A 13,894-nucleotide genomic window follows, 5' to 3' on the forward strand; every position below is an offset into this window, starting at 1 on the left:
TTGACTAGTGTGAACAAGAGTCTATACTGGGGAGAGCCCAGGGTGAGAGAGTCACTAGACTCTTGTCAAGGCTGCTTCCCCACTCTGAACTTTAGGGTACAAATGTGGGGGCCTGCATGAAAACTGCGAAGCTTAACTACCAGCTTAGATCTGGTCCACTGCCACCATTCCCAAGTGGATTCCCTTCCCTGGGAAGCCTTGAGAAACCTTTCACCAATTCCCTGGTGAATACAGATCCAACCCCCTTGGATCTAAAAACAAGGAGAAATTAACCATCCCCCTCCTTCCTCCCACCAACTCCTGGTGGATCAAGTTCCAAACCTCTTGGATCTTAAAACAAGGAGAAATCAATCAGGTTCTTAAAAAGAAGGCTTTTAATTAAAGAAAAAAGGTAAAAAACATCTCTGTAAAATCAGGATGGAAAATAACTTTACAGGGTAATCAAACTTAAAGAGCAATAGGCCAGAGCAAAACGCTGCGTTAGAAATCGGATTCAAAGTACAGCAAACAGAGGTAAACACTCTAGTAAAAGGTACATTTACATGTTGAGAAAACAAAGTAAAAACTAACACGCCTTGCCTGGCTGTTTACTTACAAGTTTGAAATATGAGAGACTTGTTTAGAAGGATGTGGAGAACCTGGATTGATGTCTGGTCCCTCTCAGTCCCAAGAGCGAATGACTTCCCAAACAAAGAGCACAAACAAAAGCCTTCCCCCCACCAAGATTTGAAAGTATCTTGTCCCCTTATTGGTCCTTTAGGTGAGATGCCAGCCAGGTTACCTGAGCTTCTTAACCCTTTACAGGGAAAAGGATTTTGGAGTCTCTGGCCAGGAGGGATTTTATAGTACTGTACACAGGAGAGCTGTTACCCTTCCCTTTATAGTTATGACAACTCTGGTTATACAGTGCTCTGTATACATGTGCTGGGGGGAATGGTGCAGGGGAACCCTGGGTTTGGCAGGGAGCCCCCAGGCAGCAAAACGGCTGAGCGAGCTGGTTGCCCGGGACAGGCTGAGGATGTCCCCGCTTGCAGCGTCATGCTCCAGCCTGGCGAGGGATAGGTGGCTCAGGAGGGCACCAAGCGCAGCCTGCAATGGGCAGAGTGGGGTGTGGGGGTGGCTCCCAGCACGGACAGTGGAGATGGGAGGCGGGAAGGGGAGAGGTCAGTGCCCTAGGCAGGGGGATCCCCCGCTCCCCCACTGCAAAACAGCACACCCCCACCTCACCACCAGCAACCGAGATGGAGGGGACAGCTTAGTGCACGGGGGGGCGGGGTCCCTGATACTACCAACTGCAAAATAGCAACCCACTCCCCCCTGTCTGCATCCCAGATGCTGAGGAGGGAGGAGGAAACCTTCCAGCTGCACCTCCCCCTGAAAGCATCCCTCTTTCCAAACCTGCCCCCCAAACTGCCCCCTACGCACGCTCTCCACGCAGGCTCTGTCAGGAAGGCCAATTAGACAGGGCCTTGTGTCCTGGGGATGCACTGAAGGGCCATGGTCAGGAGGGGACTGGAAAAATGCAGTTTTTGGGGGGGCAATGCCCCTTCACATTCCCCCCCATCTTCACCCCTGCCAGTGGACCAGCCAGGACTACGTCATGGCCCATCTTTGGGCTACAGCCCAAGATTTGGGAGCCTGCCCGAGGGTGAACTTCATCAGGCCCAGCTGACTTGTTCTTTAGCCTGTTCTTTCCCTGCTCGGGGGGAGGGGGGGAGTGCTCCTGCCCCTGGCTGTTAGCATTATTGGTGTTCAGCATCTGGTCACAATGAACTTTGATTGAAGTGACTGAAGCCAAACAGGCAGGAAATGCTCAGAGATGCTCAGAGGACGTCAGCCTGATAGATAAATACACTGCTAGGAGCTGGATTATACCATGTTATGGGGGGAGTTAAAATCTCATTGACACAGCTGTGAGGATGCACTCTTCATTTAAGACAGCTGGAAGCAACAGGTAAGGGGGGCCTCGTGTAGAACAAGCCATGATGGCGTGTGCCCAGAAACTAGCCCCACAAGATCCATTGTCTACAGCGAAGCACTGAGGTAAAATCGCATCTGCTCCAACCCCACAGGTACAATCGCATCTGCTCCAACCCCTCAGACAGAGACCAACACCTACAAGATCTTCACCAAGCATTCTCAAAACTACGATACCCACACAAGGAAATAAAGAAACAAATCAACAGAGCCACACGTGTACCCAGAATCCTCCTGCTACAAGACAGGCCCAGAAGAGAAACCAACAGAACTCCACTGGCCATCACCTACAGTCCTCAGCTTAAACCTCTCCAACGCATCATCAGTGATCTACAACCCATCCTGGACAATGATCCCTCACTTTCACAGACCTTGGGAGGCAGGCCAGTCCTCGCCCACAGACAACCTGCCAACCTTAAGCATATTCTCACCAGCAACCACGCACCGCACCATAACAACTCTAACTCAGGAACCAACCCATGCAACAAACCTCGATGCCAACTCTGCCCACATATCTACACCAGCAACACCATCACAGGACCTAACCAGATCAGCTACAACATCACCGGCTCATTCACCTGCACGTCCACCAATGTTATATATGCCATCATATGCCAGCAATGCCCCTCTGCTATGTACATTGGCCAAACTGTACAGTCACTACGCAAGAGGATAAATGGACACAAGTCAGATATCAGGAATGGCAATATACAAAAACCTGTAGGAGAACACTTCAACCTCCCTGGCCACACAATAGCAGATGTAAAGGTAGCCATCTTACAGCAAAAAAACTTCAGGACCAGACTCCAAAGAGAAACTGCTGAGCTCCAGTTCATTTGCAAATTTGACACCATCAGATCAGGATTAAACAAAGACTGTGAATGGCTATCCAACTACAGAAACAGTTTCTCCTCCCTTGGTGTTCACACCTCAACTGCTAGCAGAGCACCTCACCCTCCCTGATTGAACTAACCTTGTTATCTCCACACTGATATATACCTGCCTCTGGAGATTTCCATTACTTGCATCTGAAGAAGTGAGGTTCTTACCCACAAAAGCTTATGCTCCCAGTACTTCTGTTAGAAATCCAGTGTCATGATTCATTGATCACTAATGCCAAGGGGCAGTGGCAGGGCTGGGAGAAGCAGAAGTTAATGTGGGTCTAAAGTCGTAGTGAGTGACATGGCTTCCAGCGAGGCAGAGTGGAAGCGGGGGTCCAGTTATACACACCAATCACACTCTTCATGTCATTCGAACGCACCGGCGGGGTCAGCTCTCAGCATTTATTCCAGGGGATTTACCATGCAGAAGCCAACAGGGAGGGGAGTGAGCAGAGTGGAGGCATTGCAGGGATTGCACTGATTAGGTGGGGGATGGCACGCCGTGTCTGATCTAATATTGTCTCAGCGGCGCCGGCTCCCAAGGAGGATGGGCTCCTCCTGCCGGACCCAGCACACGTCTGTTGGCTTAACCAGGATGAGGGAAGACTTGCACTCCCCACTCTTACAGAACCCTGCCCAGTAGATGTAGCCTTTCCCATTGAGCAGGACGTTCTGACACTTGTCGTACCACCAGCCTCCATAGCTACTTGCGCAATTCCCACTGGCCTGGTCCTGATCCTTGTCAGTCGTGCTGAACTTCATGTTGTCGTGTATGCCCCCCAGGCCGGAGTGGTAGGTGGTGAGATAGTCCTCGCTGTCCCCAGAGTACCTGCCCAGCCTCAGCGGGTACCCGCTCAGCTCATCCTCGACACTGAAGATGTCGTACTCTGCGTAGCGGGTGTTGTTGGATTTGTCCTCCACCACAAAGCGGACCTTGTAGGTGTTCTGCCGCGTGAGCAGGGACAGGTACTTGTTGACAAGCCAGTAATCCTGCTGCACATTCCCAAAGCCGTACTTGTAGGTGCTCCAGGACTCCAGGTGATCTCTGTGTTGTAAGAATTTCTTTGGACAACGGTCCAGCCTTTGCCTTCGGTGTCCATGTCACACCACACCACTCGAGGGGGAGAGCCTGCCGGCTGGATGACATGGACGCCGCTGGGACTGTCCCTGGGAATGTTGCTGCAGTCTTTGGGGAACCCTGAAATGCCATGAACATCAGGTTAAGGGGGCAGGTGGGGGTGGGGGAGTGAGCGCTAGCTAGCTCGATCAAATCAGCCTGGGGTAACTGGAGGCTGGGTTTTTAGAGGCAGGTCCTGTGTATTTCACAATACTACAGCCACAGAATCCGCCCCGGCCATTCCTGGCCACAGAATCCCGCTCCAGATCTTACACTTTCATTTTACCAATAAAATAAAATAAGAATTGTTTCTTGCTCTGCTGGTTTTGAAGAAACCTTGAAGAGATGAATCAAGTGTAAACCAAGGCTCTGTATCCTTCCTGAGTCCGTACTGCAGAAGAAATCGTTTGGTGAGGGTGGGGGAGACGCTGCCAGATCCATCTCAGCGAATGTCAATTATGAAACCCATCAGTGACAATTTAAATGGGAGTTTTCAAAGAGCCTAAGGGAGTTTGACACCCGACTGTGATTGGAATTCAGTGGGATTTAGGCACCCAACTCGCTGTGGTGCCTTTGAAAATTCCAGACATCCTATCGAGGGGCTTGTCTTTGGGGCAGAAATTGTCCCGAACTATCCTGGTAGAATGAGAGCACTATGGTTATACTGCCCCTCCCATCCCCAGGGTCCTCCCTCGAGCCTTAGTCCCCCAGCTCTCCTACCCCCCAGACAATCCCCCTGTGTGCCCCTCCCCCATAGCTGAGCCGAGGGGGAGGAGCTGCTGAGCACTGCGGGGACAGGGGCTCAGGGCCACCTCTGGAGCTGGCTCGGCCCCTGGCCTGCCTGGGCAAGCCCCTGAGCAGCTCCAAGAGCCGCTGGAGGTGTGGGGAGGAGGGAATGAAAACCCCTGACAAGGAGGAACTGGCTCTCCCTGCTGCCTGGACTCTGGGGGCAAGGCTTCTAGGCATGAGCGAGAGATCCCCAGCTGTTAGCCGGGGCTAGCCCTAGTATAGGAGTTGGTGAGATGGAAGGGTAGAACTCCCAGCCAATTTTGGGGGGGTGCCTGATTCCCACACGCTGCCCTGCGGTTGGCACCAGCGCTCTTCAGTCACTGCCGGGGGCTTGGCAGCCGTTACCGGAGAAAGGGATAACAAAGCTGTGTAAAGCAAACAGCAAGTCGAGCAGCACCTCCCCGACCCTGGCTGGCCCTTTCCCAGGCGCTGGAGGCCTGCGAATGGGAGTAGTGGGCTCACTAGCGCAGGCCGGCCTTGCGATGTCTTTGGAGAACTCAGCGTTTCTTTGGGCCCAGCGCTGGCGGGGGGGCGGGAAGGTGCATTCAGTGGATAAGTGGATATAGGGGTGATCCCGGCATGGGGGAGAGGAGAAGAATCAGGCCCACGATGCCCTGATCTCGGATATGGCAGATGATAGAAGCTCTCCGACGGGTTCTCTACTCACCCCTCTCAACCTTCTTGTGGGCCAGGGCCCCGTTGCCCTGCACGGGGGCTACGCAAAGGAGCGCCATCATAGACAGCGCAGACAGAAGCACGAGAAAGCTGGACAGGAACCCTGCAGGGGACAGAAACCGCTGGACATGAGACCAGGAGAGAGTTTCACAAGTGCCTAAATCCCGCTAGAAGTCACTGGGATTTAGGCACTTAAGTGACTTAGCCACTCTTGAAAATGTTATCCTTAGACGCTAAGGCCAGAGTTTTCAGAGGGCTCAACTACTGGGCCAGATTTTCAGAAGAGCTCAGCTCCCACGTAGGCACCGCAGGACATAGCTGGATGTTCAAAGGGGCTCAGCATGGGGGGGGTGGGCCCAAGTCTCTGGAGACGGGGGTGAAGCCCACCATTCACCTCTCCCCCGGCCTGGCCACTGTCTCCGTCTCTGCAGCCGGCCCGATTAGCACACAGCTGGGACCCAGCTGCATGGTAAAAACCATTCAAAGATTGCGGCTCCAATGGCCTGGCTCCCGGGTCCTGGGCGGGTCAGGGCCGGCTGGAGCGCTCCCTGTGGTGGGGAAGGAGCTGCTGCCTCTCTCCCCGCGCTGCACCGCTGCAAGGGGAGTGCTGCTCGGAGCAACCCCCTCTGTCCCTGCTCCCCCTGTCCACAGTCACTACCACCAGCCGGAGGGCAGTGCCCGCTCACCCACACAGAGACAGCAGCTGGGCAGCCTCCGGCAGGGCTCTGCCCCCCCTCAGATGAGCTCCAGGTGAGAGGGGCCCAGGGCACAGAGCTGCTGTGTGCCCCACGCCAGGCATGCTGCCCCCTGCACTGCAGCCCAGCAGCCCAGAGGGGGACACGCTGCTGACACTGCAGCTGTTCTGTGGGCCCAGCTCAGGCCAGGCTTAAAGTGGGCAGAGTCGCCAGGGGCCACAGTCCTGGCCCAAAAGAGTTCAAAATGGAGCCGGGTCCCTGAGGGGTGCACTGTAAGCGCTGCCCTAGCAAGGGCATGGCCATTTATTTCAGCCGGGATTAACATAGACACCCCTCCCCCTCCCCACACATGCTTTTCCCAGGCCACCTTCAGCACTCAGTGCAGGGATTCACAATGACCTTGCCGGGATCAGCAGCCCAGAGCAATCCAGACTCTTGGACAGAAACCAGCTCATTCACCCGCCCCCTCCCCCCCCCCCCCGGTATATCTATCCCGGCCCTGGTATTACATCTTGTGTAGCTACAGCCCACATAACGCAGAGCACGGCATATGCAGCCCCCAATGGTAAATAGGTTGAGAACCTTACAGCAGAGGCTCACGTGTGAAGCTCCAGAGGTCCCAAGTTTGATTATAGCTTCTGCCGGCCCTTGACAGTTGCAAAATGGCAGCTTTTTGTGGGGTGGGGCGGGGTGGGGCGGGCAGGGTGTGTGTGTGTGTGTCAAACCAGAACAGGCAGAAGCCGCACTGGAGTCCGGCACCGTGCTTTCTGTCAGCAATCATTGTATTCATGTGGTGTTGCAAAGTTAGAAAGTCCACAACTAACCCCAAAAGTGACCGTGATACAAACGTGCAAATGAATTGGAGAGAGAGAGAGAGAACACCGTGTAAACGACACACCGAAACACACTGTTGCAATGGAAACACTTTGCCCAGACATGATCCCCAGACAGATTTCATTGGAAACACCTTCTTTTTGGAGCTGCCTGCACCCCAAATTCTTCAGACAATGTCACAGCCCAAGTAACTGTGACACCCTGCCAGCAATCTCAGGTATCCTTGTGAGAGGGAGGAGAGAGGCGTAACCCCATGGCAGGCAAAGGGTTAAAGCTTTAAAGGAGAAGGATTTCAGTGAGGCCTGGTCTACACTAGGCGTTTATGTCGAAGTTAGCGCCGTTACATCGAATTAACCCTGCACCCGTCCACACCGCGAAGGTATTTAGTTCGATATAGAGGTCTCTTTAATTCGACTTCTGTACTCCTCCCCGACGAGGGGAGTAGCGCTAAATTCGACATGGCCATGTCGAATTAGGCTAGGTGTGGATGGAAATCGACGCTAATAGCTCCGGGAGCTATCCCACAGTGCACCACTCTGTTGACGCTCTGGACAGCAGTACGAGCTCGGATGCTCTGAACAGCCACACAGGAAAAGCCCTGGGAAAATTTGAATTTGAATTCCTTTTCCTGTCTGGCCAGTTTGAATCTCATTTCCTGTCTGGACATTGTGGCGAGCTCAGCAGCACTGGCAATGATGCAGAGCTCTCCAGCAGTGATGGCCGTGCAATCTCAGAATAGAAAGAGGGCCCCAGCATGGACTGATCGGGAAGTCTTGGATCTCATCGCTGTGTGGGGTGATGAGTCCGTGCTTTCCGAGCTGCGCTCCAAGAAACGGAATGCAAAGATCTACGAGAAGATCTCTAAAGACATGTCAGAGAGAGGATACAGCCGGGATGCAACGCAGTGCCGCGTGAAAATCAAGGAGCTGAGACAAGGCTACCAGAAGACCAAAGAGGCAAACGGACGCTCCGGATCCCATCCCCAGACATCCCGTTTCTACGAGGCACTGCATTCCATCCTAGGTGCGGCCGCCACCACTACCCCACCAGTGACCGTGGACTCTGAGGATGGGATATTGTCCACGGCCGGATCCTCGGACATGTTAGCGGACGGGGAAGATGAGGAAGGAGAAGAGGTGGACGAGGCAGTCGACAGCACTCACAACGCTGGTTTCCCCGACAGCCAGGATCTCTTCATCACCCTTACAGAGATCCCCTACCAACCGTCCCCAGCCGTTACCCCGGACACAGAATCTGGGGAAGGATCAGCCAGTAAGTGTTGTAAACATCTAAACATTTATTTTTAACAGAACAGGAATATTAACAATTAAAAAAATGGGTTTCTCATGATTAGTTTGCCCTAGGCGCTTAACGGTTCAGTCATGGGCAGTGCAACTATTGAAAAAAAAATCTAGCAATGTCCAGTTTTGCATGATTGTCCTGCCCAAGCCGCTCTACTGTTTAGTCACTGCTACAGCAGCTAGAGTAAAATGCGGTCTATATGTCCGGGGATGGAGCAGAAATCCTCCTGTGACATCTCGAGGAAGCTCTCCTGGAGGTAATTGGAAATCCGTTGCATTAGGTTCCTGGGGAGAGCGGCCTTATTGGGTCCTCCGTAGTACGACACGTTGCCGCGCCACGAGACAAGCAAGTACTCGGGAATCATTGCTCTGCACAGCAGGGCGGCATACGGCCCTGGTCTTTGGAGGCTTTCCCGGAGCATTCTCTCTTTCTCGCTGTCAGAGATCCTCATGAGGGTGATGTCGCTCATGGTGACCTGCTTTGAATGAGGTAGGGGAATGTTAGTGTTGGGACTGCTTTACCGTTCCTTTACAGAACTGTAACCGCTGGTTTGCAGCCACGCGGTGGAGGCGGGAGAGGGGCAGCCGAAAGGGATCGTTCCCGGGGACAGCCGCGAGGGTGTGGGACAGGAGCAGAGTTCCTGCTTGCCGGATTGCTGGCAGCAGGGACTGACATTGATTTCAATGTGAAATGAGGCCATTGCTAATATTAAAGTTTTAAGCTGCCACGAGTCTACGGCTTACCATGTCTGCCTGCAACAGAAATTCCGTTGTCCTGACACGGTTCTCAAATGTGCTGTGCAAGACCCCAGGCACTGAATGCGAAGGCCGAGAATTCGACCTTGTGCTGAGTGCGCATGTGATAGGTGCTGTGCATGGTCTTGTTCACAGAGAAAGACTATGTTCTTTGTTCACAACTACATTTATCTTTCTGAGGAATTCACTCCCTTTTTCCCATTCCCACAGCCCCATCTGCGACTGTCTCACAACCTAGCCTGGCATCACACTCCCAGAGGCTAGCGAGGATTAGGCATAGGAAGAAGAGGACACGGGAGGACATGTTCTCAGAGCTTATGGCCTGCTCCCGAGCCCAGGCAGCACAGCAGACCCAGTGGCGGGAGAACTTGTCCCAAATGCACCAAGCAAACATGGATCGGGAGGAGAGGTGGCGGCAGGAAGACCAGCAGGCGACTCAAACCCTGCTTGGACTACTGAGGGAGCAAACGGACACGCTCCGGCGCCTTGTGGATGTTCTGCAGGAACGGAGGCAGGAGGACAGAGCCCCACTGCAGTCCATCTCTAACCGCCCTCCCCCGCCACCAAGTCCCATACCCCCCTCACCCAAAGTGCACAGAAGGAGAGGCGGCAGAGTCCACGCCAACTCTCACTCCACCCCTGCAGAGAGCTCTAGTAGCAGAAGGCTCTCATTCCCCAAAATTTGACAAGTTCTTTCCTTCCCGCCTGACACAAGCCCCCGTCCAAGTTTCACCTCCCAGTTCCATGTGTAGTTGATAATAAAAAATATGTTTCTGTTAACTAATGTTTCCATCATGTTCTTTTGGAGGAGGGGGGGAAAGGGGGATGGTAATTGGACAGGACAGTCACCTTTGGCAGGGTACATAGGCGGGGGCAGGTACAGCAGCAGGGCACATACACAGTGCAGTGACTAGTTGCCCTGGTCAGTCTGGGAGGTGGTTTTCATGTTCTGTAGTGGGGGGTGGGTTGCTCTGTGACTTTGTGGCGGGGGAGGGCAGTTACAGATCTTAAGCGGCGGTCCTTATGCAGGATCACAGAGCCACACAGCAGGAGATCTGTAACCGTCCTCCCCCTGCCACAAAGTCACATAGCCCCCCCATACACACAGTCCCGATCAGGAGGGGTGACAGGCTCCATTGAAAGAACCAGCCCACCACAGCGGAGCCTGTCAATCCTTGAGTTTAGAAGCTTTCTTTGCGTCACTACACTACACCCGCTCCGCACCACAATCCGCGTCCCAGTTTTAAAAAATTCCCGCGAAAACAGTAGTAAAGAAAACGGTGTTCATTAACAAAGTAGAACTGATTTTATTTCGAAACATGTGTTGGAAGGGGGGGAGAAGGGGGTATGTAACTGGAGAGGATAGTCAACATTAACTGGGTAAAGAAACGGGGGCAGGTTCGGCTTCTCTGTACACAAACTTTACAGTCACAGGTTACCCTGCTCACTCAGGAACCTAGCTTTCAAAGCCTCCCGGATGCACAGCGCGTCCCGCTGGTCTCTTCTAATCGCCCGGCTGTCTGGCTGTGCGTAATCAGAAGCCAGGCTATTTTCCTCAACCTCCCACCCCGCCATAAAGGTCTCCCCCTTGCTCTCACAGAGATTGTGGAGCACACAGCAAGCTGCTATAACAATGGGGATATTGGTTTCGCTGAGATCACAGCGAGTCAGCAAGCTTCTCCATCTCCCCTTGAGACGGCCAAAAGCACACTCCACCACCATTCTGCACTTGCTCAGCCGGTAGTTGAAGAGTTCTTTTTCACTGTCCAGGGCGCCAGTATAGGGCTTCATGAGCCAGGGCATTAGCGGGTAGGCTGGGTCCCCGAGGATGACTATAGGCATCTCCACATCCCCAACAGTTATTTTGTGGTCCGGGAAGTAAATACCTTGCTGCAGCCGTCTAAACAGACCAGAGTTCCTGAAAACACGAGCGTCATGAACCTTGCCCGGCCATCCGACGTAGATGTTTGTAAAACGTCCCCTGTGGTCCACCAGTGCTTGCAGCACCATGGAAAAGTAGCCCTTTCTGTTAATGTACTGGCTGGCCTGGTGGTCCGGTGCCAGGATAGGGATGTGAGTTCCATCTATGGCCCCACCGCAGTTTGGGAATCCCATCGCTGCGAAGCCATCTATGATCGCCTCCACGTTTCCCAGGGTCACTACCTTTGGTAGCAGTACATCAACGATTGCCTTGGCTACTTGCATCACAACAACCCCCACAGTAGATTTGCCCACCCCAAACTGGTTCGCGACTGACCGGTAGCTGTCTGGCGTTGCAAGCTTCCAGAGGGCTATGGCCACTCGCTTCTGGACAGTCAGGGCTACTCGCATCCGGGTGTCATTGCGCTTCAGGGCAGGGGACAGCAACTCACAAAGTTCCAGGAAAGTTCCCTTCCGCATGCGAAAGTTTCGCAGCCACTGGGATTCATCCCAGACCTGCAGCACTATGCGGTCCCACCACTCAGTGCTTGTTTCCCGTGCCCAGAATCGCCGTTCCACGGCATCAACATGACCCATTGCGACCGTGATGTCCTCGGCGCTGGGTCCCCTGCTTTCTGAGAGGTCTGTGCTACTCTCAGACTTCAGGCCATCACCGCGGTGACGTAGCCTCCTCGCCTGACTTATCTGCATCTGCCTCAGGGAAAGGTGTATGATAAGCTGCGAGGCGTTGAGAGCGGCCACAACTGCAGCGATGGTCGCAGTGTGCTCCATGCTCGCAGTGCTGTGGCGTCCGCGCTGTCACTGACTAGAAAAGTGCGCGAACTGATTTCCCGCCGGCGCTTTCAGGGAGGGAGGGCGGGAGTGATGGACGGATGACGACAGTTACCCAAAAGCACCCTGGACACATTTTTTTTACCCAGAAGGCATTTGCGGCTCCACCCAGAATTCCAATGGGCAGCGGGGACTCCGGGAACTGTGGGATAGCTGCCCACAGTGCACAGCTTCCAATGTCGACGCTTTCCCCGTTAGTGTGGACTCACAAAGTCGAATTACTGTCCTTAGTGTGGACACACACGTTCGACTTTGCAATATCGATTCCAAAAATTCGATTTAAGTAAAATCGAACTACTCTCGTAGTGTAGACAAGGCCTGAGTCTGACAAGCTAGAAGTACAATGTTTGGAACTGAAGTGAAATAACAATCTGGAGTCACTCATCCTTGAAAACACGCCTCCCCTTCTCCTGACGCCCCAGAGGAGCGGGGACGCTGCCAGCTAGCAGCCGTTCACACACTCTAATAGTCTAAGACACAGAGGGCCTGAGTTCGACCTGTGACCTTGGAAAACTCATTACACTGCACCATACCTCAGTTTCCCCATTTTTAAAACATGGTTTATGCTAGTTCCTTTGTGTTCTAAAGTACTTTGGCCCCAATGCCCAAAGGTACCTGGGGCAGGGCGGGAGGATTCCTGCCTAGGGTCCAGCAGAGCACTGGGCAGGGGATCCCCGCCAGGCTCCTGGTACCCCATGGCCCCGGGGGCACTCTTTACTCACCAGGAGGCACTGCCAGACTCCTAGCTAGCCAGGCTCATGCTGCAGCATGCACTTGCTGGGGGAAATGCTGCTCCGTTTCAAAGGAAAAGCAGCATGTACCTCACTGCGCCCCCATCCCTTGTGCCTCGGCCAGGCAGGGTCGGGAAAGCAGAGGATGCACCAGGGCTCCCCTCCCTCTTGTGCACCTGCCCGGGCTGAGGGGCGGCACTGAGAGGAGTGCAGGCTGCCCCTCTCTATGCGGTAGTTACTGCGTCTGTCTGGGCACGTTCCTTCCTGTGCCCGGGCACTCAGGGCACATGGTGTCCCACAGGGGCCACATAGCATGCCCTGCCACTGCACCTCCCCCACGTGCCCACACCGCCTGGGGCTCTGGTGCCCACCACCAGGCTCTGGCCCTACATCTCCAGGCTGTGTGAAATACTGGGCATTTCAATAAAACTCACCCATTCCGACGCTGCAGCTGAGCGGGCGAGTTAGCAACCTGAAGCGTCCCCCACTTCCACATCAGAAACCAGAGCCGGGGCTCCATGCCTTTATGGGGAAAGCACCACTCCACACCCAGCTTATCTTGCTTTCTCAACCACTGGCCTCAAGCCTGGCCTGTGGGCAGGGAGGGAGCCCCCTCCGGAACGTCTGCCTATCCTTTATTTACCGCAGATACCAGATTTCTTGGGCTCCCTCCCTCCTCGCCGAGAATGCCAACGTTTCTGAAGTTGGGCAGGTGTGAGCCAGGGATTTAATTTCTCAGTGGGACTCTGCGGCATTACTGTACCATCGGCCTTCCAGACGAAGGACGCACTAAATGGAGAGGATCAAGCCAGAGGAGATGGCAGGAACGGGGGTTGTGCAGAACGCGATGGGGGTGTAACGCTTGTTCCAGGTGGTATTGGCAGTGACAAGGACGAAAATCAGGATCTCAGGGTTCCTCTTAGCATTGCAAAGCAGAACCAGCTGGAGCGCCCCTCCCAGAAATCTGGGAAACTGACCAGCACGCCCCTAACAGGCAGCTGTTCCCCCGTCGTGAGCACTGAGTCTGTGTCTAACACCGGAGAAGTCCTGGGCAGACCCAACGTTTTGTAGGCGCCTTTCACCAAACCCCCACACCCGGTGGGAACCCCTCTCCCCACCCCCCTCGGACTTTCAGTTCCATTTGGTATCACTAACCCCTGCTTAGCACGTGGGGTTACAGAGACTGAACCCCCGCTCCCGCCATTGTCCCGACAGGTCACGGCCGGGTGAGGAGATACCTGAGTGGGATGGGCTGGAGCGAGACTGCGCTGCTGCTGCATCTGTCCCACAGGGAAGAGGATCAAACTGGATTTATTCAGCGACTGTCAAGATAGCTGCTCTCTGTGTCCCAGCTCTCTGGCTGGGA

At 54.1% G+C, this 13,894-nt stretch overlaps 1 pseudogene; it reads right to left on the reverse strand.

Moving 5' to 3' along the window:
- Positions 1 to 2,816: 2,816 nt before the first annotated feature.
- LOC128848919 (fibrinogen-like protein 1-like protein) lies at positions 2,817 to 12,981 on the reverse strand (annotated as a pseudogene).
- Between the last annotated feature and the right edge of the window lie 913 nt (positions 12,982 to 13,894).

The sequence above is a fragment of the Malaclemys terrapin genome, chromosome 14 (genome assembly GCF_027887155.1).
Source record: "Malaclemys terrapin pileata isolate rMalTer1 chromosome 14, rMalTer1.hap1, whole genome shotgun sequence".
NCBI lineage: Eukaryota > Metazoa > Chordata > Testudines > Emydidae > Malaclemys > Malaclemys terrapin.